The sequence below is a fragment of the Diceros bicornis genome (genome assembly GCF_020826845.1).
Source record: "Diceros bicornis minor isolate mBicDic1 chromosome 30 unlocalized genomic scaffold, mDicBic1.mat.cur SUPER_30_unloc_2, whole genome shotgun sequence".
NCBI lineage: Eukaryota > Metazoa > Chordata > Mammalia > Perissodactyla > Rhinocerotidae > Diceros > Diceros bicornis.
In genome coordinates, this window is record NW_026690900.1 from 824,486 (window position 1) to 852,471 (window position 27,986).

Consider the following 27,986-nt stretch of genomic DNA (forward strand, 5'->3'; position numbering starts at 1 on the left):
GCCTTTGTAATTATGTTTATAACTCCATTAACTATAGAAATTGACTAAATAATGAGTACTAATGTACTAATACAGGAAAATGGCCCATTTTTATTCAACATAAAGTTGCATGTTTTCATCAAAACAAATACATGAATACTTAATTGTTCAGCAAAAACTTTTACTATGTACATGTAAGCAATTATAAATCTATTGGAGTTGGTTTACCTTGTCGATTATTCCTTGTTTCTGAATTGTGCATTCAGTATTTCCATGAACACTTTAGAATTCTGCATCTTTATCTTACCATTTTATTTTTTGTTATATTTTTATTAATTTATTTAACCCCCAAAGCCCCAGTAGATCGTTGTATGTCATAGCTGCATATCCTTCTAGTTGCTGTAGGTGGGAAGCTGCCTCAGCATGGCCAGAGAAGTGGTGTGTCGGTGCGTGCCTGGGATCCAAACCCGGGCCACCAGCAACAGAGCGCGCGCACTTAACCGCTCAGCTACGCGGCCGGCCCTATCCTACCATTTTAAATACTAGGTCATCGACAAAATTCCACATTACTCGTTCAGTTTTGTGTTAGTGGATTCTTTGTAGGGTGTCTTCCTAGGTACGTTTTCACATGGTCATCGACAAAAGTCCACATCACTTGTTCAGTTGTGTGCTAATGGCTCCTCCATAGGGTGTCTTCCCGGGTACATTTTCCAATGTGAACTCCAGCTGATGGCCTTGTGACACTGATATAAATACTGGTGTCTCCACAGATCATGGGGCCAATGATGTGTGGTCTGTTATGAGAGGTTCGGGGATTCGATCGGAGATGTAAAAGACACTTTCCACTCCAAACAAATGGACTGAAGGTATATTTTATTATATAGAGGATAGTTAAGGCAATAGTCTGCAAACAGATCCGAATAGGTCAAATATTAAGAGGGAAAAAACATCAGCCCGACTGGAAAGGGAAAACATCCACATTGGCTGAAGAGAAATGACACAAATCAACCGGAAAGAGAAATATCAGGTTGACCGAAAAGAGAACACATCAAATCAATTACTTCATATCAAATCAATTACTTCACATCAAATCAATTACTCACAACATACACGCCCCACTGCCGGGAAAGCCCTGTCAATCGACGTGGCTGGGCAAGGATCACACATCCTGGGCAAGGTGTCCCTTCCACAGGTGGAACTCTCACCAGGTCTCAGTTTCCAGCAGGTTATATAAGCAGTTACAGAGTTTACAGAGCAAGCATCTAGTGTTCCCATGCATAAAATGGTTATCAGTGGCGTAGGTGCACTGAGCCCCTTGGCTATTGTCCCAGCACAGTAGTTGTGTACGTGCATTGTTCTCTTTGGTTATCGTCTTAGCCCGGCACAGATGGCCAGTCCATGCCACGCTACGATTCTCCAAGAGCCTTGAAATGTTACAACTTGCAATTCTCTGCGTGGGAGAAAGACCAGTTCCTGGGAAATAACCAGTTCCCACCACACAGAAAGCAGCTTTGTATTTCTTTGTGTGCTGGTGGCTACAGGTCGATGGAGCAGCCAAACATGGCTGTACTCATGTCAAGACAGGTCCTTTAAAGGGTCATATATAACCTAATACTTTTCATTCAATTAGTGTAAGGAATGCTATGGAAAGTAGATTGATGACAATTAATAAAAGATGATTGATTATGAACATGCTGTTAGGGAGAAAAATTGAACCTCTGCGTATAATGGTTTACTTTTTATACAATTAATGAGCCAGCCTAATAAACCCCGTTTATAGGCAGGTCTATATACATACATATATTAGATTAAGATTATATCATCTGTTAGTTTGAATGTGCTTTTGTAAAGTATGCCTTGTTTCTCTTGCCCTTTCGTACTGGGAGAAATATGGAATAGAGAGAAACTGACTGGATTACTCTGGTCTGAACTCAATCATGAAGGGCTTGAATCGTTGAACAAATGAGCAATTAATGGCAGCTACACCACTGGGATCTCCTGATCCAACATCACAGACATACACCCTATAGTGGATATGGACTCTAGAATAGGATTCTGCTGTTATCCCGAGGGTAACATGTTCTGTTGATCAATATTTTGGATCAATGTGATAAAATATTTTGACTAGCTCGTCTAGATTTTAATCACTCCGTGGTTATTTTCTTCTCTGAGGTCAACCCAAGCAAAATTGTTAGTCCATTTAAGTTTTGTTATCCCTTGATTTGGCTTACCTTTGTTATTTTTTAATTAATTGAATCTCCATAGGTTCTTCTCGTCTTATTTTGTCATTCCCGCCTCTTCAGACATAGGTCAATTTCATTGTTTAAATGTAAGACAGAGTAAACCCGTCCAGTAGATGCTCTTACAAGTACTCATTTAGACAATAAATGATGATGTTGCCTTTGCAAGGTCTGGTCACCACGGCTTTTACACCGTGTCACTTGGCAAGCAGTGTCTGTAACAACAGAAATGCCAGAGGAGATGCTTTAGGTAAACAGGTGTGGGCTTTGTTTGCCGAGTTTCTTTTACTCTTTTAAAGCTTTCCTTGAATGCCTACCTGTGTTGTGTTAAGAATTAATGTAATAAATAATTATTGGGTTGAATTTATTTTATGGTGAACTTTTGGTGATTATGTGTTCTGATACAATATTATGCAAGGAGAAACAACTCTTATTCCTCATAGTAACAGTACAACTTCTATGAATTAATATATTAATGCAGTATTAGATTAGGAGTTAGTTTCTGTGATTGAAATCAAGATAAGTATATTGTCAAACCTGAAGTCTTTCTTAATTGGGGGCTGAATTTAGGCCAACTACGGTACTGTTTGTACTCCCTCACTAAGGAATGTTGTAGCCTGTATCTAAAAGGCTGTACATCTTTAGGGCTGGGTCTGGAGGAGGCAGGAGGCTGGACAAGTGTGGAGCTGGCTCTGGCCCAGAGGGATGAGCAAGAGACACAGGGAACCTGCTGCCACACACAGCTGCAGCAGACATCACTCATCAGTCACGACATGCTTGGCTGCAGAGCAAAGAGAGCCCCCAGTCCTCAACAAGGTGCACTCCGAAGCCACTCCCGGACAGAGCAGGGGACTGTGATGAACCTATTTGCAGTCCATGCTACCCTAAGACGTGCTGCAGGCCTCCTCTCCCCACTTACTTCAGCAGCTCCTCACTGTCCTCGGGACTCAGGCCTTCAAGGCCTGCCAGCAAGCTGCTCCAGCACTTCTCCCTCCTTATCATCGTCTCCCCTCTCTGCCCCCAATCTAGTTCCAGGGCAAGTTACTTGTGTCTCCTGAGTGCTGCTCCTTGTGCTGGAAGGCCCTTCCTTCACCTCATCCACCCTGTGTACTCCTACTTACCCATAAAGACTCGACTCCAGTGATACCTCCTCAGGAAGAACTCCCTGATTCTCCATCTTCCCAGGCATGCTCAGGTCCACCAGTCAGCCTTCTGCCCATGTCCATCACTGCCGGGAACATTGCTGGGCCCCCATGTCTGGTCTCCACATACAGCCTAGCCCCTCAAGGGGAGGAAATGCTTAGGCTCAGGGCAGTGGAGCAGACTCCTGGACCGTGGTGACACTGGCCACCCAAGGAGAGGTCATTTTTGGCCCACTTCCAGCTTGGGCCCAATGCAGCTCAGGAGGAGCCAGGACACAGGGAGGCTGTCTCTGGGCCCAGCAGGTCACAGGGTCAGCCTAAAGAAAGGGCACAAGGGACCACACAAAGGGGCTCAGGAGAGAACCCAAAGTCAACAATACCCTTGCTAAGGGCACTAGGGGCCATAGGCAGCTGCACAGGCCGCACGAGGTGTTGGCGAACTTTTCATCTGCTCAGAGCGTCTCAAGGCTGGATAGAAGGAACTCAGGAGGCCCGTCTGAGGTGGAGGCCACCTTGGGGGCATGTAAGCAGAAGCTGAGGTTCCCACAGCAAGTGGAATCTGAAGAGGTGTCCCTCAGACCCCTGGCAGCTCTAACGTCTCCGAGTTGGAAGTCAGTCCCCTCAGTCACAGCCTCTAGCTGCCCCCTCACAGGGCTGTGCCTCTCAAACACAGCTCTCAAGGCGAGTGGAGGCTGAGGGTGAATCAAACTTCCTACCCGTGAGAACATCTGTGATCCCGGCCTCCCACAAGGGGCCAAGGATGATGAGCAAGGGACAGAGGGACTAACCCACACGACTTCCCCATGGATTCTGAACATGTTTGTGATTCACCCGGCCACTAAGTATCTGTCCTCATCTCCACTCCTCTCTCTCCCCAAAAGGTCAGGTCAGTGCTTACTATGACATCCACAGACACATCAAGGGCATCTGGGAAGAATCATGTGTATATCTGGAGAGAAAGGAACTGTGAAAACCAGTAAGATCTGCATCCATGTGTGCAGAAACTGACATCCACATCCAGCTGTCACATTCCTCCAGCAGCCCTGGAATACTCCGCAATCACGCTGGCAGGTTTTGGCACATGGGAGCCAAACCAACAGGTGCTGTCCCCGAATGCTACCACTGCTGGGGCCTACCTTGAGATTTGGGGTGGCAGGGTGCCATGCCCCATCTCACAAAAGTCTGGCTGGTGTCCAGGATGGTCTCACAGCCTTTGAGGGTCATGAACTCCATGATTATGTTTTCCTGGATGCTCTCTGTCTCGTTTACTTCATTGTTCATTATCCTGTGAGGACAGAAAATAAGCCAGAGACAGGCTGCCCCTACCTCTCAGGGAGAAGGGAATGCCGGGCCTCTGGCCAGATGTAGGAAGAAGGCCTGGCACCCAAGATGATCAGGAGGAGACTGTGGTCATGAAGGGGGAGAGAGCATGCATATTGAATACCTGCTGTGCTGGGCACTCTATGGGCATGATGTCACATCATCCTTCTGACAGTCCAAGGAGACAGATGTCCTTATTTCAGAGAGACAAAAATGGAGATTAATAGCTAGAAAGCAGGTCTGATCTAAAAGTCTGAACCATGTCCTTGAAGTCACAAGCCTGGGGAACCCACTCGGGGGCCATGGCAGTGAGGGCCCCAGCTGGGAGGAAACCACACCTGGGGCACCAGGGGCCCATGGCCGGGAGGGCCCAGACCCTAACAGGCCCCAGCTCTGGGCTGCGTGGAGAATGGGGTTAGAGCCAGGCCCTGACACAGCGGACCACAGGCTGTCCAGCTCCGCAGAGCAGGCAGTGTGGGAAAGTGAGGGGGAGCTCCGGGTCCTAAGCCCACCTCCAGGCCCTTCCTCCTGTCGGCTTAGAGCCTCAATCTCTGGGTTCTTGCCCCAGACAAAACCCTGGAAGAGGCTCCACGTTAGAGTCTGAGATCAGAAGTGCTGTGTGTGTCCGTCCTCAGCCCTGCTCTGGGGAGTGCTCGGAGCTGAGAGAACCATTCTCCGTCTGCTTTGTCTCTCTCTCTCTCCCTCTCTACATTGCTGCTCTCTCTCTGACTTGCTTCATCACTGTCTCTCTCTTTCCCCATCCTTGCCTCTGTCCGTCTCCCCCTACCTCTCCCTGCTGCAAATTCCCAGGCACATTCTGAAACTGCAAGAGCTCCTGGCCCACTTTTCACGAGCACATCGAGCCAACAGCCTGGACGACGTCAGGGCTAAAATAGAGGAGCTGTCTGGGTGGGCCCGGCTTCCGGGTGCCCCCACCAGTGGACAAGCCAGGGCTGAGGATGCTCCCCAGCGGGAGTTTGCTGACCCCCAGATGGTAAAAGCTCATGTTCAGGTTAGGATCCCAAGTGGTGAGTGTTGGGGGACCCCCAGCTTGCTGCATCTGCAAGCAGGGCTCCCGGAGAAATCTGAGGGGTTCACAGCTGAAGCCCAGTGGGAACTAAGTGGGATGATGTGGGTGCTGTGCTGTCCTTGGCACAGATGGGGTTCAAGGAAGGGCCCTGGGCACTCACGTGAGCCCATCTGCAAAGATGGGGAACCGCCCAGGGACTCACAGGCACTCTGCCAACTTCCTCTGTTCTCCAGTGTCAGTGTGTCACAATCTGTGGTTTAGGAGCCACAGAGGGGGTCCTGGGTGATGGGCCTTCATGTGCCCAAGGGTGCAGTCAACAGGAGGCAGTGTCATGGGTGGAGAAGCCCATGACTAGTCCAGTGTCAGAGGCCCCAGCCCTCTGGTCAAGGCCCCTCCCCTGCCCCTCTCTCAGTCACCAAAGTACGGGACAACCTTCTTCTGTTGGGGCAGAAGCAGAGGGGCCGGGAAGGAGGTGCCTACAACAACCCAGGCAGCAGTTGATGGTGGCCTGTACCAGGTGGTGGCAGTGGAGGCGAGGAGGAGGTTCAGATTCTGGGTGTGTTTTGAAGATGGAACCAACAGGAGTTTCTGATGCATTAGATGTGAGGAGAGAGAAGACGGGAGTCAAGGGTGAGTCCAGCGTTTTTGGCTGAGCAAGCAGAAGGTTGGAGTTGCTGCTAACCAGGATGGAGAAAGGTGCAGGAAGGGCAGGTGTGGAGGGGGAGTCTTTCTTGCTTCACTGGAGCTTTACTGGGGGCACGTTGAACTTGAGATGGACAACAGTGGTGGAGAGGACAAGAAGGGAGGAGGGCGTTTGAGTCTGGGGTTTCAGGGAGGGAGCCATTCAGGAACCATCAGCTCAGAGATGGTATTTAAAGTCACAAGACTGGTTAGATCACCAGGGGAGTGAGTTTAGGCAGGAACGAGATGTGCCCCAAGAGCTGAGCCCTGGGGTCTCCACTTTATGAAGGCCAAGAGATGATGAGCAGTCTCGTAGTCAGTGATGAGTTGCCACAAACTGCAAAGGAGTGTCGGTGTGCAGTATGTGAGGTCCAGTACCCAACCCTGCCAACCACTCAGTGCCCTAAATGGCTTCCCGAACCAGCAAAAGGCAGCCAGTAGGGCCATGGATCCCAGCTGGGTATAGAGAGGACAAGGCTGGACCAGGGCAGGGCACAGACCCCGGAGTGGAGGTTCCTTCAGGGAGCAAATGTAATCAGAGCGTGATTGCAGACTAACAAAAACCATTGTGGGGTGCGGACCTGAGTCTTCTCGTGCCCCTAGGAGCCAAATCCTGCACACTTCCCCAAGGAGAAGACTTGGGGCTCCAGCGAGGCTCCTCATCACTGCGGGATGCCCTGTTCCCGTGGGCGCAGTAGTGAGGAAGGCACATGTGTGCCAAGCCCTTTGTCCCAAGACCCTGATCCCCTTTCCCGAAGCCTATTCCTCCGTTGTCCCACCTGATCACCTGCACCTGGCCTGAATCCAGCCCTAGTAGCACAGAAGAGGGTTTTCCTGTCACACTGACAGCATCCCTTTCATCCTTCTCTCTCCTTCCCTTTGGGGACTGACGAAGGCTTCCAGCCCAGCAGGAAGCCATCAGATAACCTATCCTCCTTGGCTGTGTTCAGAAACACTCCTCCCTTGGGGCTGACTCTCTCCTACCTCTGGCCTTTGTCCCGCTTTTTCTCCTGAACCTCATCTCTTGGGCTCACTGTAACCCAGGTCGTCACTTTCAGTCCCCCCGGGAGCCTGTGTCCCTGGGAACTCCTCCTCAGCTGCGTGGACAGTGTGGCTCTCAGTACAATCCCCAGCCGGGGCTGGCAGTAGTCCTGAGCAGCTGCAGCTGGCACTTCTCTAAGAGTGAAACTAGTGTTGCTAGTCTGGAATCGCCACCTTATTTTTAGCAAATACAGCCCTCCTCAGCAAAATCCCCACCCTCTTCAAAAGAAATGGTTCTGCTTACATTTGCTAACCTCCAAAAACGAGTCCATATCCAGGGAATTAGCATATCCTTGAAATCCTAGAACAGGGCTAGGGCCTGAGCTGCTAAGAAGAGCACTGCTTGGAGGGAGAGACTGAGGCTTCTAAGGAAGAGACCCCATCTCCATGCCCCAGTCTGATAACCAGAAAACAACGGATAATAATAGTTTGATAATAACACCTTTGCAACCAGTGATAATAGCAACAGTCATCACGGCCCTTTACTCAAGCACCTTCCATGTGATGGGCCTGAAGTCAGCACGTGAAATGCGTTCTCTTCCATCCTCACTCCGACCTTCTACAGGTGAGCAAACTGAGGGTCAGAAGGGCCCAGTAATTTGCTCATCATGCTGAGTTTGTTAGTCATGGATCCAGCCCCACCAATGTCATCTCTTATTGCTGGGAGGGTTAAATGGGACAGTGCCTATGAGAGAACTTCGAAAGCCATGCATATTAACCAGCCCTCTTGGTGATCTGGTCGTGTTTGTAGAGTTTGAGGCATCAGCAGACTAATAAGAGGCTTTGTGCTTTTCTTGGAGTAGGTGAGGTATTTTCTCCAGGCGCTCTTCCCTCCAAAATCACTAACTTCCTAAGACTCCTGAAAACCCACCAAGGCTCTTAGCAAAGTTGGCAACTCACACCCCTCTTTTTCCACCAATCTTATTTTTCAAAAGCAGTTAAATGGCTCAACCTCCTGGAGAGGAGAGCTGTTGCAGCAGTCAGAACAGGACAAATAGGAGAGTTGTCCTTATAATCAGATTAAGGGGCAAGGTGTGTCCTGCTCCCCCCCCCAGGTGTGCTGGAGCCTACTACAGTCAGTCTTTCCACGAGCAAGTAGGATTGCTTGGTGCTCCAAAGCTAAGCCATTCCAGGCCTCAAACATTAAGGAAGAACTGTATAAAGTGCATTGGGTGAAGGGAGGAGATAACAAGTGCAAAGGCCTGAGGCAGGATGGGTGGGTGGACTTCTATGGATGGAGATAAGGCCAACAGTGGTGTGGGGGGTGGACTAATGAAGAAAGGTTGTTTCCTGTACACCCATCCTCCTCCCAGTTTTGCCATCTCTGTTCGACGTGGTTCAGACTTTTAGATCAGACCCGCTTTCTAGCTATTTATCTCCATTTCCATCTCTCTGAAATAAGGCCATCTGTCTCCTTGGACTGTCAGAAGGATGATGTGACATCATGCCCATAGAGTGCCCAGCACAGCAGGTATTCAATATGCATGCTTTCTGCCCCTTCATGACCACAGGCTCCACCTGAGCATCCTGGGTGCCAGGCCTTCTTCCTACATCTGGCCAGAGGCACAGCATTCCCTTCTCCCTGAGAGGTGGGGGCAGCCTGTCTCTGGCTTATTTTCTGTCCCCACAGGGTAATGAACAATGAAGTAAACGAGACAGAGAGCATCCAGGAAAACAGGCATGGAGTGCACGATCCTCAAAGGCTGTGAGACCATCCTGGACACCAGCCAGAATTTTGTGATATGGGGCATGGCACTCTGCCTCCCCCCAATCTCAAGGTAGGCCCCAGCAGTGGTAGCATTCGGGGACAGCACCTGTTGGTTTGGCTCCCATGTGCCAAAACCTGCCAGCGTGATTGCGGAGTATTCCAGGGCTGCTGGAGGAATGTGACAGCTGGATGTGGATGTCAGTATCTGCACACATGGATGCAGAAATTACTGGTATTCACAGTTCCTTTCTCTCCAGATGTACACATGATTCTTCCCAGATGCCCTTGATGTGTCTGTGGATGTCATAGTAAACACTTACCTGTCCTTTTGGGGAGAGAGGAGTGGAGATGAGGACAGATACTAACTGGCCCCGTGAATCACAAACATGTTCAGAATCTGTGGGGAAGTCGTGTGGGTCAGTCCCTCTGTCTCTTGCTCATCATCCTTGGCCCCTTGTGGGAGGCCAGGATCACAGAGGTTCTCATGGGTAGGAAGTTTGATTCACCCTCAGCCTCCACTCGCCTTGGGAGCTGTGTTTGAGAAGCACAGCCCTGTGAGGGGGCAGCTAGAGGCTGTGACTGAGGGGACTGACTTCCAACTCGGAGACGTTAGAGCTGCCAGGGGTCTGAGGGACACCTCTTCAGATTCCACTTGCTGTGGGAAACTCAGCTTTGCTTACATGCCCCCGAGGTGGCCTCCACCTCAGACGAGTCTCTTGAGTTCTTTCTATCCAGCCCTTGGCCTCTCTGAGCAGATGAAAAGCTCACCAGCACCTCGTGCGGCCTGTGCAGCTGCCTTTGGCCCCTGCTGCCCTTGGCAAGGGTATTGTTGACGTGGAGTTCTGTCCTGAGCCCCTTTTTGTGGCTCCTTGTGCCCTTTGGAGCCCAGAAACAGCCTCCTTGTGTCCTGTCTCCCCCTGAGCTGCATTGGGCCCAAGCTGGAAGTGGGTCAAAGAATGACCTCTCCTTGGGTGGGCAGTGTCACCACGATCTAGAAGTCGGCTCCACTGCCTGAGCCTAAGCATTTCCTCCCCCCCTGAGGCGCTAGGATGGATGTGGAGACCAGACAAGAGGGCCCAGCAAGGTTCCCAGTAGTGATGGACGTGGGCAGAAGGCAGAGTGGTGGCCCACAGCATGCCTGGGAAGATGGAGCTTCAGGGAGTTCTTCCCGAGGAGGCATCACTGGAGTCGAGTCTTGAAGGGTAAGTAGGAGTGCACAGGGTGGATGGGGTGAATGAAGGGCCTTCCAGGACAAGGAGCAGCACTCAGGAGACACAAGTAACTTGCCCTGGAACTAGATTGGGAGCAGAGAGGTGAGACGATGATAAGGAAGGAGAAGCGCTGGAGCAGCCTGCTGGCAGGCCTTGAAGGCCTGAGTCCCGAGGACAGTGAGGAGCTGCTGAAGTAAGTGGGGAAAGGAGGCATGGAGCACTTCTTAGGGGAGCGGGGACTGCAAATGGGTTCATCACAGTCCCCTGCTCTGCCCGGGAGTGGCTTCGGAGTGCACCTTGTTGAGGACTGGGGGCTCTCTTTGCTCTGCAGCCAAGCATGTCGTGACTGATGAGTGATGTCTGCTGCAGCTGTGTGTGGCAGCAGGTTCCCTGTGTCTCTTGCTCATCCCTCTGGGCCAGAGCCAGCTCCACACTTGTCCAGCCTCCTGCCTCCTCCAGACCCAGCCCTAAAGAGGTACAGCCTTTTAGATACAGGCTACATCCTTCCCTAGAGAGGGAGTACAAACAGTACCGTAGTTGGCCTAAATTCAACCACCAATTAAGAAAGCCTTCAGGTTCGACAATATACTTATCTTGATTTCAATCACAGAAACTAACTCCTAATCTAATACTGCATTAATCTATTAATTCATAGAAGTTGTACTGTTACTATGAGGAATAAGAGTTGTTTCTCCTTGCATAATCTTATATCAGAACACATAATCACCCAAAGTTAACAATAAAATAAATTCAACCCAATAATTATTTATAATATTAATTGTTAACCCAACACAGGTAGACATTCAAGGAAAGCTTTACAAAGTAAAAGAAACTCGGCAAACAAAGCCCACACCTGTTTACCTAAAGCATCTCCTCTGACATTTCTGGTGTTACAGACACTGCATTCTCAGTGACATGGTGTAAAAGCTGTGGTGACCAGACTTTGCAAAGGCAACATCATCATTTGTTGTCTAAATGAAAACTTGTATGAGCGGCCACTCACGGGTTTTACTCTGTCTTACATTTAAACAGTGAAATTGACCTTTGCCTGAAGAGGCGGGAATGACAAAATAAGACAAGAAGACTCTATGGAGCTTCAATTAATTAAAAAAAAAAAAAAAGAAAGGTAAGCCAAATCAAGGGATAACAAAACTTAAATGGACTAACAATTTTGCTTGTGGTGACCTCAGAGAAGAAAATAACCACGGAGTGATTAAAATCTAGACCAGCTAGTCAAAATATTTTATCAGTTATTGATCCAAAATATTGATCAACAGAATTAGTTACCCTCAGGATAACAGCACAATCCTATTCTAGAGTCCATATCCACAATAGGGTGTATAACCGATGTTGGATCAGGAAATCCCAATGGTGTAGCCACCTTTAATGGCTCATTTGTTCAATGATTCAAGCCCTATGTGATCTGAGTTAGGACCAGAGTTACCCAGTCGTTTTCTATCTATTCCGTATTTCTCCCAGTATGACAGAGCAAGACAAACAAGGCATACTTTACAAAAGCACATTCAAACTAATGGATGATACAATCTCAATCTAATATATATATATATAGCCCTGCCTATGAACGGGGTTTGTTAGGGTGGCTGATTAATTGCATAAACATAAACATTTGTAGCCAGAGTTTCAATTTTTCTCCCTAACAGCATGTTCGTAATCAATCTTCTTTTATTAATTGTCCCCATTCTACTTTCCATAGCATTGTTTACACTGATTGAATGAAAATTATTAGGTTATATATGACTCCATAAAGGACCACACACCACTGGCGCCATGATATGTGGAGACACCAGTACTTACGTCAGTGTCACAAGGCCATCAGCTGGAGTTCACATTGGAAAACGTACCCAGAGAGACACCCTACAAAGGACCCACTAGCACACAACTGGATAAGTCATGTGGACTTTTGTCAATGACCTAGTATTTAAAATGTTAGGAAAAGATGCAGGATTCTAAAATGTTCATGGGAATGCTGAAGGGACAATTCAGAAACAAGGAATAATCGACAAGATAAACCACCTCGAATAGATTTATAATTGCTTACATGTACACAGTAAGAGATTTTGCTGAATAATTAAGTATTCGTGTATTTGTCTTGATGAAAACATGAAACTTTATGATGAATAAAAATGAGCCTTTTTCCTGTATTAGTACATTACTACTCATCATTTAGTCAATTTCTATAGTTAATGGAGTTATAAACATAATTAAAAAGGCATGCATCCATCAGAAAATAGCTATGAATTAATCTGGAAATTGTAGGGCCAAAAATAATGTTTTCAATATTCTGTGTTAGAAAATGTATATACATAAAAAGGATGAGAGAAAACTCTGATTCAAGGAGATTAAAATGTGATCTAATCTTAAAAGATTAAAAAGGGCTTTAGTCCTGGAAGAGTGGGGATAGGCAGTAAAATTTCACAGAATTCTGAGACTGGAAATGGACCATTCCCTATTTGCATTTTTATATTGTCGTTGCCAAGGGAATTTTGCCACCAAGAACAGAGAGATGGTGGGGAAAGAGGACGTAGAGGGATATTGCAGACATGGGAAGGGTTCCATTTTCAGGACACCTTAGAGAAGCCGGGTGTCCATAGTCTAGATCATGTAACCACAAAGAATATCCCCGGCAGATGCCTTCTGTAGCTCTTCGCTTCCAATTTCCACTCATTGCTCCTGGTGAGAACATCCTAAATGAGAACAGGCTGGGAGAAAGACAGAGCTGCCTGGAGGAAAGCCAATCTTATAAATTGACCCTGTGCGGGAGCTGGCTGGGCAGAGGACAGGAGCTGCACGATGGATACAAGCCCCTCTTCCGTCCAGGGACTTTCCTCTATTTCCCAAAGCACTGGCTGTAACACTGAGGTTCGTGGAAGGCTAATGGGATGAGGTGTGAGACTCAGGCTTCAATAAAGCACTTGATGCAACGTTTTCATGTGTATCAATATGTGCATAACTACGGAGAAGGGTGCTAATGTCTTTATGATCCTTAAGGGAAATTTGACTCACACCAAATTAGGAATCATTGGCAATAATGTGTCATGTGGAAGAAGGATCATCGATCTAGATGAACTTATTCACACACTCAGTGTCCTAGTCAGTATGGGATGCTGTAACAAAAATACCATAGACTGGGTTCTTTATTTATATTTTTGCTGAGGAAGAGTCACCATGAGCTAACATCTGTGTCAGTCTTCCTCTATTTTGTATGTTGGTCACCCCCACAGCATGGCTGCTGATGAGTGGTGTAGGTCTGTGTCCAGGAACCGAACTCAAGCTACTGGAGAGGAGCTCACTGAACTTAACCACTAGGTGGTGGGGCAGGCCCCTAGACTGGGCACTTTTGGGTTTTTTTTTTTTTTGTGTGTGTGTGTGTGTGAGAAAGATCAGCCCTGAGCTATGATCTGATGCCAATCCTCCTCATTTTTGCTGAGGAAGATTGGCTCTGGGTTAACATCTGTGCCCATCTTCCTCTACTTTTTATATGGGACGCTGCCACAGCATGGCTTGACAAGCGGTGCGTCAATGTGCACCCGGGATCCAACCCAGCAAATCCTCAGGCCGCCGAAGTAGAGCACACATTTAGACACTGAGCCACTGGGCTGTCCTTAGACTGGGCACTTTTAACAACAGAAATGCATTCCTTACAGTTCTGAAGACTGGGATGTTCAAGATATAGGTTCCAGCTGATTTGTTTTTGGTGAGTCCTGTCTTCCTGTTTTGCAGAAGGACAGCTTGTTGCTCTACCCTCATCTGGCAGAGAGAGTCCTGGCCCTCCATCTCCTTATAAGGGCACTAATCCCATCATGGGGGCTTCACACTCATGGCCTCACCTAACCAATTAACTCCCAAAGGCCCCAATTCCAAATACCATCGCGTCAGGGATTAGGATTTTAACGTATGAAATTGGGTTACATAGACATTCAGTCCATAGCATTCATGAAACCAACAATTAACAAATATTTATAGTAGTCATACAACGCCAACTGAAGAATGTTCTGGAGATCATGTGGCAAATGATACAATGTCCTTCCCTTCACAGAGTCTTCTAGTGGTGGCAATAAAATTTAACAGGGAAACAAAGCTTGTGATATTAAATAGCTAACATAGATCAATTATGACTGATTATACTTACTATTGTCTTCTGCTAACACAAGTCTGATTACCACAGTCCAGATTACGGAAAATCCCCCAGGTGAGGGCATGTCTGGCAAGCTCACCTAAAAAGGCTCTTACCTTTTTGAAATTTTATTTCATCTAGTCCTGTTTCTTCCACATCCCTCTGGTGTTTTCAAACACACTGTATTTATTAAATCAATGTTTAATCGTTGCTCTGCCTTTACCACATCTGACTGGAAGCAGAAGTTACTGGACTTTGCTGGAACCAAATTTCATTTCATTTTTCCTCCTTTTTCTACTCAGACTCTCTTCTCTCACTGTTGAAATAGCAAATGTCTTAGGGGAGAGGCTGCATGGAGCTGGTGCTCACATTCCTGTGCTTCCCTCATCTCAGAGATTATAGACCCCCAAGTCCTGTCTGCACAGGATGTTCGCTGACCCTTCAAGCAGCTGTTCTGTGTGCTTTATCCAGCTTTTATAGCTGCCCAAGGAAAGTTACTCAATAAATGTGGAACCTGCTGTAATTTTATCATGAAATGTTTTAAATGTTTTAAATCAATGAATATTTGTCATTTTTCAAGGAGTATAATTTTATAAGAAACATTTAAATAGGAATTTTAACAGCAATAATGGCTGTTCTTTGGCCAGAATTCCATGTCACTCATTGTCTGGAATTATATCTAAGCTTTGATGAACTCCTCTCAGTGCCTTTTAAAATATCACTGTCCCTTACATTTCAATATCTTGTGATGGGTTTGTATCAGTCACCTCCTTTGTACCATTTCAGACCCTCTTGGCTCCTCATACCCTTGAGTCATATGTCATTTAGGAACCAGCTTTGCAGGTATCATATTTGCTTTATGCAAGTGCCTCCTGTCTGCTCCCCCCATGTTCCCCCTGTTCCCTCTGCCTCTCCCTCTCGCCCCGGGGTGTCCATGTTGATGCTGAGGTGTGAAAAAAACCCCTGATCAAGCCCACACATGCACGGCCAGGTTCCTTGTTGTGTGGATGTGTGTGTGTTCAGCAATTCTGTATGGTCACAGGGTGCATGGCTATTATAGCATCTATGTGAAGGTGTGTTTTGTTGATGTCTGTGTGTGTCTAGAGAGTTCGAGTCACTGTGGGCTCTGAGACAGTGAGTGGTCTGTATGTGTGTGAGTTTGTGTGTATGTTCTGATGATCAGTGTGCATTATCAGGTGCAGTTTACAGTCTGAATGCTGCTGGTCATTTGCAAATATTGTGTATGTGTGTGTGTGTGTTTGTTTGTGTGTGTTGTCAGCATTTCCAAGTGTTCAGAGGATGTCTGTCATTGTGGGAATGTGTGGAATAAGTATGTTGTTAGAGATCAGCGTGGGTACCAACATTGTTTGCTTGTTTATGTCAACACTCTTCACCCCTGAAGAAACACTGAGTCCAGACAGACACAGGCCCCATCAGGCCCACAGAGATAATACTCAGCTGTTTCCTCCTCATCACAGAAATACGAATAGGTAGTCAAGGACCACTAGATATTTGAGGAATTCCTCTAGCATGAAAGATGGAGCAAGAAACACATACACTGAAGTGAGGGACTAAAGGAGCAGCAAGGGAATTCAGAGATCATAGTGAAACTTCAATTACATCTCTAGTAACATCATCAAAACAATTAGAGATGGGCCAGACCCATGGCCTAGTGGTTAAATTCAGAGAACTCCACTTCAGCGGCCCAGGTTCAGTTCCTGGGCATGGACCTACACCACTCATCAGTTGGCCAGGCTGTGGTGGCAATCCACATACAAAATAGAAGAAGGTTGGCACAGAGGTTAACTCAGGGTGAATCTTCCTCAGCAAAAAGAAGAAGAATGGCAACAGATATTAGCTCATGGTGAATCCTCCTCAGCAAAGAAAAAGAAAAAGAAGATAAAACATCCATTAAGTATATATATATGTATTGATATTACCGCACAATATTGAGATTCTCTTGCCCAATCTACATTTAAAAAGGCAATTATCCTGGCATTAGCTTTTGGGGAAAGAATTGCAGCTTTATTTTGTGAGATTGATCGGCAAGGAAACAGGGGGCACGTGTTTGTCTCAGACCTGTCTCTCTGATCCAGGGCTTGGGTTACAATTTATGGGATGAAGGGCAGGGTGGTCTGATGTGTGGAGGTAAATGATTGGAAGTAATGAGAAGTGAGGTAATTGATGATCTGCGCAAGCAAAGTCAAGCTTCATGGCTCTTCATCAGATGTGTGTTCACAAGTTGGCAGTGTTACCATGATCTCAGGATGGAGCTTTTAGCTCAATGTCAAAAAGGTCACTTATCAAGCATTTGCGCAGGCCCGGTTGATGGGTTGGTGGTCTCAACTGGCCTGAACTGGACAAGGGGTGTCAGTTCCTGAAAAAAAATGCAAAACTACTCTGTTGATAAGATGGGGTCAGCTGAACTAGTCCTGGAGGGCCCATGGTTGTGTTGGTATATGCATATATATGCATATGCATGAGATTATCAGGATGTGTGTTAAATGTAGAGTATACACAAAGCCAGAATCTAATTAAAGTGATCAGAACAGATTTTAATCAGTAATATACCACTGCAGTAGGGAAGAGGGAACAGGGCTGAACTCAACTTGATTTGTACAGAGTTGACTGGGCATTTGAAAGGGAGAATGAGGGAGCAGGCAGAGGGTTGAGCAGAAGCTCAGTAGAGTCAGGGATGGAAAAGCTACAGAGTGTTGGTCAGTGCAGTGTGATCTGGCCAGTTGTGTCTGCTAGTTGTAAATAATCAAAGTTTCACTTCTCTCTTCTCACAGCGTCTGGGAGACAGACACCCTGTCCTCATCTCAAGGAGTGGCTCTCAAGACCTTGAGAAATGCACTCCTGTGTTATAGCAGACACACCTACAATTCTAAAGGACAGAGGAAAGAGTCACAGTTGTAAGCACTTTTGGGTAAATTCTCTAAGAAAGGGATGTCAGGGGCCAATGATCGAGTGTTGGCCAGAACAAACAGTCAATTCTTTTGGCTGCCTTGAGCTGTCTCAAGCAGGCACGTTAAGGGGGAAGGGGTCATCATAGGGATGTGGATTTGAGCTGTTAGAAACTATGTCAGTGTTTAAGTCTTTAATGTGTGTGTGTGGGGTGAAACAATTTGTGCTGAGAGGCTGTAGTTATTATAGGCCAAGATCAAGACCTAGTGAAGAAGAGGGCTCAAAGGAGCTTGGCTTGAGTTTGGTCAAGTAAAGGAAACTATATATATGAATAATATATGTATTTTATGAATAACATAAATCATTATATGGAATAATATAATACATTGAGTTAAATAATATAAATATATATTTAATGAATATATATTGAATGTGTATAAGTATGTGTGTATATATTTGAATTAAAAAATATAAATATATATATGATTTAAAGGAATGTTCAGACATAATAACAGAAATTTCCAGAATTGATAAAATTCTTCTACTCTAGCTTCAGGCAGCTGAATACATCTCAAGCAGAATTAAAAAAATAAATCTAGAGTCAGATCAATCCAGGGAAACCAAAGAACACCAAATACAAAAGAAGATATTCAAAGCCCCGCAGAGGGACAGAACACTTATGGAGACTTACATTTAGACCCATGATACGTTTCTTAACAATGGAAGGCAAGAGAGAGTTGGATTAATTTTTCAGGGTACAGAGAGATGATAACTTTCAGTGTATACCCAATCAAACCATATCTCAAGAACTGGGGTGAATTAAAGATATTTTTATGCAAACATTTACTGAGAGTATTACCACCAACAAATGCTCATTAAGGAACATCGAAGGAATGTACTTTAAGGGGGCCAGCCACCTGGTGTAGTGGTTTAAGTTCAACACGCACCACTTTGGTTGCCTGGGTTCATGGGTTTGGATCTCAGGTGTGGACCTACACCACTCATCAGCCATGCTGTGATGGTGACGCACATGCAAAATAGAGGAAGATAGGAAAAGATGTTAGCCCAGGGCTAATCTTCCTCAAGGAAAAAATTTAAAAAGTGAAAAAAAATGTACTTTAAGAAGAAATTGGTAGAAGAATAAATGCTAAGATGTAAAAATGGATCGTGAGGATAAAAAAGGGTAAACGTCTGACTAAATCATTGAAAACATGACTTTACCAAACAATAATAATATTGACAGGGCATAACTGATGGAGTTAAAAACTAATGACAAGGGAACTTCTGTTTTAGAGTAGACTAAGACAGGAAAACACTCTTGCTGCAAAACTGGACAAAGCCAGATAAATTATAAATATATTTTTAGAGCATCAGAGAACCTCAGAACAAACCAACGAAAATTCCAGAAAGAAGAAAACTCTTTTATGTGAGCAGGGATTTTTATCTTTCTTTCCCCTGCAGGTATTTTCTGATTCTGGGTGCTTGCCGAGGATCTGGCTTGCTCAGTCAGAGCATCGGCTAGGGATAAGAGAAACTAGCCAAACTTCTAGTTTGGTGTGGCAGAGGAAACCTGAAGGCTCTCAGACACACAACCGCTCTTCCTCACAGCACCTGTGTAAAGTTTTGGTGCCACACAGGAATCTGAGGAAATAGGCCAAAACGTTCCACAAAGCAAAGCGAAACCTCCAGAAGTGGTGGAAGTGGCCTAAGTCAAACATACTGCTAGTGTGACCTTTTGGGAATTTGCCATATTGTGAACAATGTAAGGTAGGAGGCTGGAGAGCTACGCTGAGATGTCTGACGGACGTGGTTAAGTTTTCTGTGAGCACCCAAACCTGAAGAAACAGAGATCTATCATACTTAGGACCAGACCCCTGTGCAGGGGAAGGGAGCACAGCAAACAGGAACAGGGGGAAAGTGGAAGGCCTGGGTTTACTAAAACTGAGACCCAGACCCAACTCTGATCAAGGTCTGATTGGACTCAGGTGGACTCACTCTGTTTCCCATTGAAGAAAGATAAGGTCGTGTGAAATCTCTCGAGTTATGTTACACAGATATTAAAGACATTTGTGAGAGGCTGGAGAAGGCAAGCCACAGACTGGGAGAAGACCTTTGCAAATCACATATCTGACAGGACTATAAAGAACTCTCAAAACTCGGCAATAAGAAAATCCAAGTTTAAAATGGGCACAGATTTGGACACCTCACCAAAGAAGATACACAGATGGCAAATAAGTACATGAAAAGATGCCCAAGGTCGTTAGTCATGAGAAAGAGGCAGATAAAAACCACATTGAGATCCTGCTAAGTACCTATTGGAATGACTAGAATTAAAGAGGTTGACCATATCGAGTGTAAATGGTGATGGAAAGTAACTGGAACACTCCTGCATTGGTGGTGGGAACACAAAGTGGTTCAACCTCTTTGGAAAACAGTTTTAAAGTGGAGTTTGTTATGCTGCTGTAACAAATTAGCACAAACATCATGGCTTAAATCAACTCAGATTTATTGTTTTACAGTTCTGTAGGTTAGCAGTCTGACACGGGTCTCTTTGGGCTATAATCAAGGTGTTGGCAGAGCTAGGTTCTTTTGGAGAGACTTTAAAGCTTAATCCTTTTCCTAGACTTTTCAAGCTTCTAGAGACCACCAAATTCCTTACCTTATGGCCCCCCTCCTCCACCCTCAAAACCAAGAACTCGGCATCTCTCTGGCCCTGCTTCCCATGTTCTATCTTTTTCTCTACTCTACTGCTTCTCTTTCCTTTTTAAGAGCCTTTGTGATGCACTGGGCCATACTGGATAATCCAGGATAATCTCCCTATTTTAAAGTCAGTTGATCAGTAACCTTAATTCTGTCTGAAAATTTAATTCACCTTTGCCAAGTAAACTTATGTATTCCCAGGTTCCAAGGATTAGGACATCTTTGTGGGCCATGACTGTGCTACCACAAAGAGTTTTTAAAATAAAGTTAAACATGCACATACCATATGACCCAGCAATTCCATTTCTATGTGCTTACCCTGGAGAAGAAGACACGTTCATACAAAACTTGTTTGCCTTCTCAAATCATAAAGATTTATAGCAGCTTTATTCATATTCAAAAAAGACAAAACTGAAAATAACTCAAATGTCCTTCAACTTTTGGGTGGATAAACTGTGGTAAATTCATACAATGGATACTACATTCGGTAATAAAACAGAAAGAACTGCTATTACAGTCAACAACATGGATGAACACTCAAATAAATGTATCATACTAAATGAAAGAAACCAGACTCAAAAGGCCAAATACTGTAGGATTCCATTTATATGATATTCCAGAAAAGACAAACCATAGAGAAAGACAACAGATCATTAGCCACCAGGGGTTAAGGTTGGGGGAAGAGTTGACTACAAGGAGCAGCTCAAGGGAGTTAAGGGTGCTGGAACTGTTCTGTATCTCAATTTTGGGAGTTGCACAGCTCTATGCGTTTGTCAAAACAGTTGTACAATGATAAAAACAAATCCTTCATGTCTCACCCATCAGATTGGCAAAAATTTAAAAATCTGAAAATTCCCAGGGCAAGGATGACTCAAACACTGTTGGAGGGAATGGAAATTGTTAAAATCTCAGAGGATGATTTGGCTGCAGCTCTTCAAGATACAGATGCACATCAGCCTCTGGCCCAACAATCCAATCACAGGTAGGTGTCCATTCTAGGGAGTTCACACATGTGTTCGAGGAGACACACACAAGGATAGTCATTAAACATGGCAGGGGAATAAATTAATTGTGGTTAGTAGTTATTTAAAAAAGAAAGGAAAGAAAAGCACATGGGAAATAATCGACCCTGCTGGCTACGTATATGATATGAGAAGGTAACTCATTGGTTTGTCTACTTAATAGTATGTAGCACAGAAAGCAGTGTACTAGGAATCTGGAGACAAGCATCTGAGCTTTTAGTTCCAACTCTGCCACTAAAGTAGCAGTCTGACTGTGGATGACTTAACTCAAGAAATCTCGCTTTCCATTTCCTAGAAATTGAAGACTTTAGGCTCTAAACCACTAAAATTATTTCCAACTCAACAATTCTATGATTCAATAAGTCAACAATCAAAAATTATATTCCAAAGTACCTATGTTGAGAAACTGTTTTTCCCAGACACCCTGAAATCAGAAAGTATCAGAGAAATAAGACATCTTAATATATTGATACATAAAATGGTCCAAATTTCTTGGAATGTCTATGACTAGGTTTTTAATCAAGATCATAACTCAGAAAGAGTGTAAAAGCAACTAAACCTGACATATCAACTTGGGTCACCCTCAGGTAAAATTTATATATCCTCTCCCATTTTAACATTCTAAAAGAAGTTCCCCATACCAGTGAGTCCGTTTTGTCAAGTTCAGGTCTGTCTGCCCAAAAGTCATTCATGTGTATGGTAAGATTTACTTGATTTTTTAACAAAGATAAATTGATGAATGGCTTTTTGTATTTTTGCCTGTTTCATCTATAAAGAGCTTACATTATAATTTAATAGCTTCAGCCTGCTACAATAATTTAAAGAGCCTTTTGAAACTTGTAACATGCCATGTCCAACAGGATCTAGTAAAAAAGTCACTAGGTCAGAATCCAAAAAAGCTCATTTAAAAGTTTCATTACTGCCAATACTTACACTTCAAAGAGACCAATAACCAACATGTCATTTCTTCCTACTGCAGAATTTAATAGGTTATTAACTTCTGGTATCATCCAAAAACGTAATTAAGATGCTATCAATATAATGTATTTTTTTTGTGTGTGAGGAGATCAGCCCTGAGCTAATATCTGCCAATCCTCCTCTTTTTGTTTTTTTTTTTGCTGAGGAAGACGGCCCTGGGCTAACATCGGTGCCCATCTTCCTCCATTTTATATGGGACGCCGCCACAGCATGGCTTACCAAGCAGTGCGTCGGTGCGCGCCCGGGATCCGAACCAGCGAACCCTGGGCCGCCGCAGTGGAGCGCGCGCACTTAACTGCTTGCGCCACCAGGCCGGCCCCTCAATATAATGTATTTTTAATAAGAAATATTAAAACTGATGATTAAACTATTAAACTAAATGATTAACTAAATATGAAAACTAATGACAACTAACGATCTGTTGTCTTTCCCTATGGTTTATCTTTTCTAGAATATTATATAAATGAAATCCTACTGTATTTGACCTTTTGACCTTTCCCCTTGTCAGTCAAATCTAAATTTCAAACTTCTTGTTCTATGGGCTTTCCAAATCTAAATTCTTACAATTCTAAATGAGTACGGAGACAAAACAGACAGTACATACAACTTCCAAAATCCTCCTCTTTATCCGATTTTAGATTTAGCACCAACTGCCAAGAAAATCTTTTCAACTGAAACCAAAATTCCATACACGTTATGTCAATCATCAATTGATCAGTCATCAGTCTATGTTAACAGAAGGTGAGTTAGTATTAGGAAGCTACACAATTTGCAACAAAGACTGTTTAAAGCTCCTTTCATTAAATGCAGTTTACAACAATTCACAGGCCTCAAAGTTCACCTTGCAAATATAGAGTCAATTATCAGAAACCATGAATGCGATCAGGCTTTTCTATAAAGGTGGTCCCAAGGGTGTAGGAACCGTTCATTTGTTTAATGAAGGCAATGAGGAGCCCAAGAGCCTGAGCGGAGTCAGGCAGAGGAGCGCTGACCACAGGCCCTCTTCTGAAGGAAAGCGTTCACCCAGAGATGTCGCGACCTGGCCTAGACGGGGTCCCGGGGGGCGCGAATTCAGGGGCGTGCGCACAGGGCAGGCGACTCCCTGTCGTCCCCTGCACCTCGGATGGGTGGGCAGGAGGCCTCGCTGAGGTGAGGCCCCTCTGAGGTGGGGCCCCGCCAAGGCACAGGGACAGGCTGGCCAAGCGGCGCTCTCCTGTTCCTCCAAGAGACAGAGGTTGGGCTCCCCCACCTGGAGCATCCAGCAAGCAGCCTCAGCCCCCGGTCCCATCCAACGCCCCAGACACCACGTTCCCGCCATATGCAGCAGAGTTCTCCACGCCGAGCCCACTGCCCACCGCCTACCTCTGCGCCGCTCCTGCCCAGTGCTCCTCCACACTGCAGAAAGGAGAGCTCCCCGCACTGAAAATCCTGGAGGAAGGATCCAGAAACTGCCCGAGCGCCCCCCAAAATAACTCCAGTGGCCACCACTTCCGCATCAGGGACTCTGCCCCAGTGCATGCGCCCCGGGGCTCTCCAGCTCGCCGGCCCCTCTCCCACTCTGAGCACCAGTCCGGCGCTTGCGTGGGACTCTGAGGATACAATAGGAACCCTTGGGGGTGCACTGGGAGGGGTGTCGGGGATTGGGGACCAAGGTGTCCATGAGATGGAGAGCAGGAGTGGGCTGACGCTGTGCCGCCCTGGACTCTGCTCTCCCTGGATGACCTTCAGCTCCTGGAGAAGTTCTGCTTCCCTTGAGGTGGCTTCTCCTGTCCTGAGAAGCCCGTTACACGATCTAACATCTGTTTATAAAAGAACGATGACATCCTTAACACCCAATGTGTTGTGTCTCCAGAAGAATTCTCTGCTTCCCCAGAAGATGAGACAGGGAGCAGCTGGGACTGGGTTCTGACCAAGGAAGGAAGGATGCTGAGGGCACAGCTGACTCCCCTCCACTGGCTCCTTCCCCTGATCCATGGCCCTGATGAGGCAACAGCACTGGGGACTCCTGCAGGTGACAACACTCAAGTGTTTGCCCACGATATTACATTTCTTATGGTTTAGTGGTTAAAACAGGGGGCTAGCTGTCAGTTATTCAGATGATTTCATTTGCAGAAATGTCTTTGGACAAAGAAGTTTGTTTTCTTCATCTCTGATTTTTAAAATCAATAACAATAATTAAAATAATTATTTTCTTAATCTCATTGGCATGCAAAAACAAAAAGGTCACTTGGATTTCACCAAATTGACCACATTTTCATTAAAACTTTGGAAGTATTGCTGATTGAGTTAAAGAAAGCATTTGGGAAGAAAAATTACCTTCAGATAGTATCTTCCCAGATAAATGTACAAACACAGAGTTTTGAGCCGTTTTGAGGGGCCTGGCAAATGCTGTTTGAGTTTTACAATGAATCATCCAAAGTACAGATTAAATTAGTAATTTTCTGAGGAGTTTTCGAGTAAATGTTCATGTCGCCTTCATCAAATAAGTCTGGTGATTTAAATGAAGGTTGAGCTAAAAATAAAAGTTTTCAAGAGACTGAGACATATTAGGTAAATGTACTTAAAAAGGGTGCAAATTAAAGTAAATCTGCCATTATCCTCTTTAAAAGAGATTCAGAGTAACATTATTGTCAAAGTATAGAAATGTTTTATAAAAACAATTCTTCACTTTTAAAGGACCTAACGTGACATTCTAGAAGTCTCCATAGTCTTTCATTAGTCTAGATTTAAATTGTTCAATTAATACTTTAAAGACTAATGAATCTAAGGGCAAAATATTCAAGGTAATTGTTTAATTGTTTTACATTGTTGCAAAGTACATGGGTATGAACTGTGGCTGAAATCCATGGTCATGAAGAAGAAAAATATATAGAACTTATTTATCACTTTCACAGTGTGTCCTGACTTAATCCTACACATGTGTCAAGAATAAAGCCTCAAGGAATTCCATTACGTTATTAGAAATGACATCTTTCATTCACAGTGAATATTCTCTAATTAATTCTCTAGCTAGTAATTATGTTCCTGATGCAAATAGGCAAGTAAAAGAATCCATGCCTGATTAAATTGGGCTCATAACATGTATACATGGGAGACACATGAGAAATGGAGTCTCTCAAAAGAATGACAGAGATGCTCCTCTTAAATACTATCTTCAGATAAGACAAAGGAGGATGTTGGGGGTGGGGTTTGGGATGTGAGTGTGGTAGAAGACAATTCTCATGGAGAGGGACATGTAAATATTTGTCTGAACCAACTCCCCTGCACTGGGTTCTGATCCTGAAGGGACAGCAGGGCAGTGACCAGGAACAGGCCTCCCAGTTGTGGTGCCTTACCATGGGTGACAGGGGATGCCAGGGGAAGGGGGATGGTGTGTGACAAGGCACCAGCAGTGGAGGTAACAATGCAGAGGTCAGGGATCTCTCTAGCTCTCTCAATCTCTCTCTCTGTCTCTCTCTCTCAGGGACCTGAGAAGAGGAAGTTGGCCCAGCCTGCGCCCCTCACATACCTCTCTCATGGGCCCTTCTTTCTCTGGCCACTATGGGAGCCCTGCGGCCTTGGGTTTAACCCATGAGGCCAAGGGAACATGCACAGCCACCGGGCCTAGGGGGGGCCTTGGGAGTCCTCAGTGAAGGCCCCACCTGCCCGCGAGGCCTTGACACATTGACACCACCTGAAAATAAAGCAAACTCATATAAACATATGTAGTTTTAAAAGGAAAAGCACATAACTAAAAGAATTGATATCATTAAATACACTATTCTATTTGTTTATGTGTCAAATTACTGATAGGAAATAGCCCGGAGTAGTTATAGTAGAATTGATCAATTTCATAGAGAATTCTTTTAACGGTTGTTCATATCTTGTGTTTTACATCATTGATTAGGGTAATATTTTCATCTTTTCCTTTCCTAGTGTCTCCATCAATCAGCCTTGAAGTGGAACTGAGTACATGCTTTTCAGAAGAGGCATCATTCTCTACTCAGCCAGAGCATTGGGCCTGACAATAGCCGGATCCAGCAGAAAACTGCACACTCTAGGAGATGTCATGTGGAGATGTGCCTGGCTGGACTAATAGTCATAAGGATATGATTTTTAAAAAAATCTCTCAGAGCTTTCCTAAAATCAAATAATATACTTCAGTTGCTTTAGTAGACGAGACATTAGTTAGTGTCTTTTTAATTTCCACAGAAGCTTTTTTTATGTTACTAAAGAAACTAAACATTATGTCTTTTTTCTTGTTACCAAAATGGACTTAGTATTAAAAACAAGAAACCTACAAGAAAGGAAACACTCATATGGAATAGAAATTGTGGGTCTCAATTGCTACTTTTTTATATAAAATCATGTTTTATTTATTTACAATTTCTCTCAACTGTGCTTTTGAAAATAAATTAACATTAGAAATTACCAGTAAGAAGAGGATGTGCTCCCTTGAGTGTGGTCCAGTAGAAGTCAGGTGACTCAGACCTGAGTTCTAGGCCCAGGTCTGTTTCTGGTTAGTGTGTGACAACGTACTTAGGCTCTCTGGAATGTAGTACTCCTTACTGTAAAATTAAATAATTTGATGATTTTTGAGAACTTTTCCAAATATTAAATGACTTATCTTTTATATTTTATAATTTTATTTATTTATTTTTCCGCCAAAGCTCCAGTAGATAGCTGTATGTCATAGCTGCACATCCTTGATGTATGTGGGACATGGGCTCAGCATGGCCGGAGAAGTGGTGCATCGGTGCGTGCCCGGGATCCGAACCCCGGGCTGCCAGCAGCGGAGTGCGCGCAGTTAACCACTAAGCCACAGGGCCAGGCCTGACTTCTCTTTTAATAAACAGAAAGATCCTTCTCAAACTTATACATTATCAAAAATTTTTTCTGAACTTTCTCTTACCAAGAACAACTGATGTCCCTTCAATTATATTGATTGAAAATAAAGATCATAAAAGTATAAATTTGGTAAACTAATAAATGAATTAGCATAAAAATGAGCCAGGAAAAAATTTATGATCAATCAAGATATTACACTATGAAAATATTATTGTTTGTTACAGTACATAAAATTATGACACTAAAATAGTATCTTTTGCTGTTTGTAAGTTTATATTGTTACTCACATATCACTATTAATCCTATTATGTTTTACAAGTAATAAAATGTCTTGAAAGGAGAGAACAATAAAGCAGCAGCCCTGCATTACGCACGAAATTTGTGTTTCCCCAGGAGGGAAAATAAGGATACAACATTGGTCAAATACTTTTGTAATCCACTGGTGCCTTTCAAAAATATAGCTATTATTGTAAGAGTAAAGGTATTCTTTTTTTTATAATTTTATTTATTTATCTATATTTCCTGGAAAGCACCAGTAGATAGTTGTATGTCACAGTTGCACATCCTTCTAGTTGCTGTATTTGGGACGCGGTGTCAGCATGGCCGGAGAACCGGCATGTCAGTGCGCACCTGGGATCCAAACTGGGACCGCCAGCAGCAGAGTGCGCACACTTAACCACTAAGCCACGGGGCCGGCCCAAGAGTAAAGATATTCTTAAGAATAGTGCCACAAAACAGGTTTTCCCAGCTACTTTTTGTCAAAGCTGAGACAGACATTAGGCTGGGGCACTTGAAGAGGCATGGTGGACTCAGCTGAGGGTGATTTAATTACTGTGATATGATTAGCCAATAGCGAATAAGATGGAGAAAGACTAAAAAGAGGTAAAGGGAAATAAAGTTGGAAATAATTAAGAAAAATAGTGCCTTCAAAATATCCTCTCATTATTTTTACAGCTTTTTTTTTTTTGAGGCATGACTGGGATAGTATGTTAGATTTTTATAAACCCTTTTCTCGTGGACTTATATTACTGAGTTCATTATTTATGATAATACCAAAGAAAACCT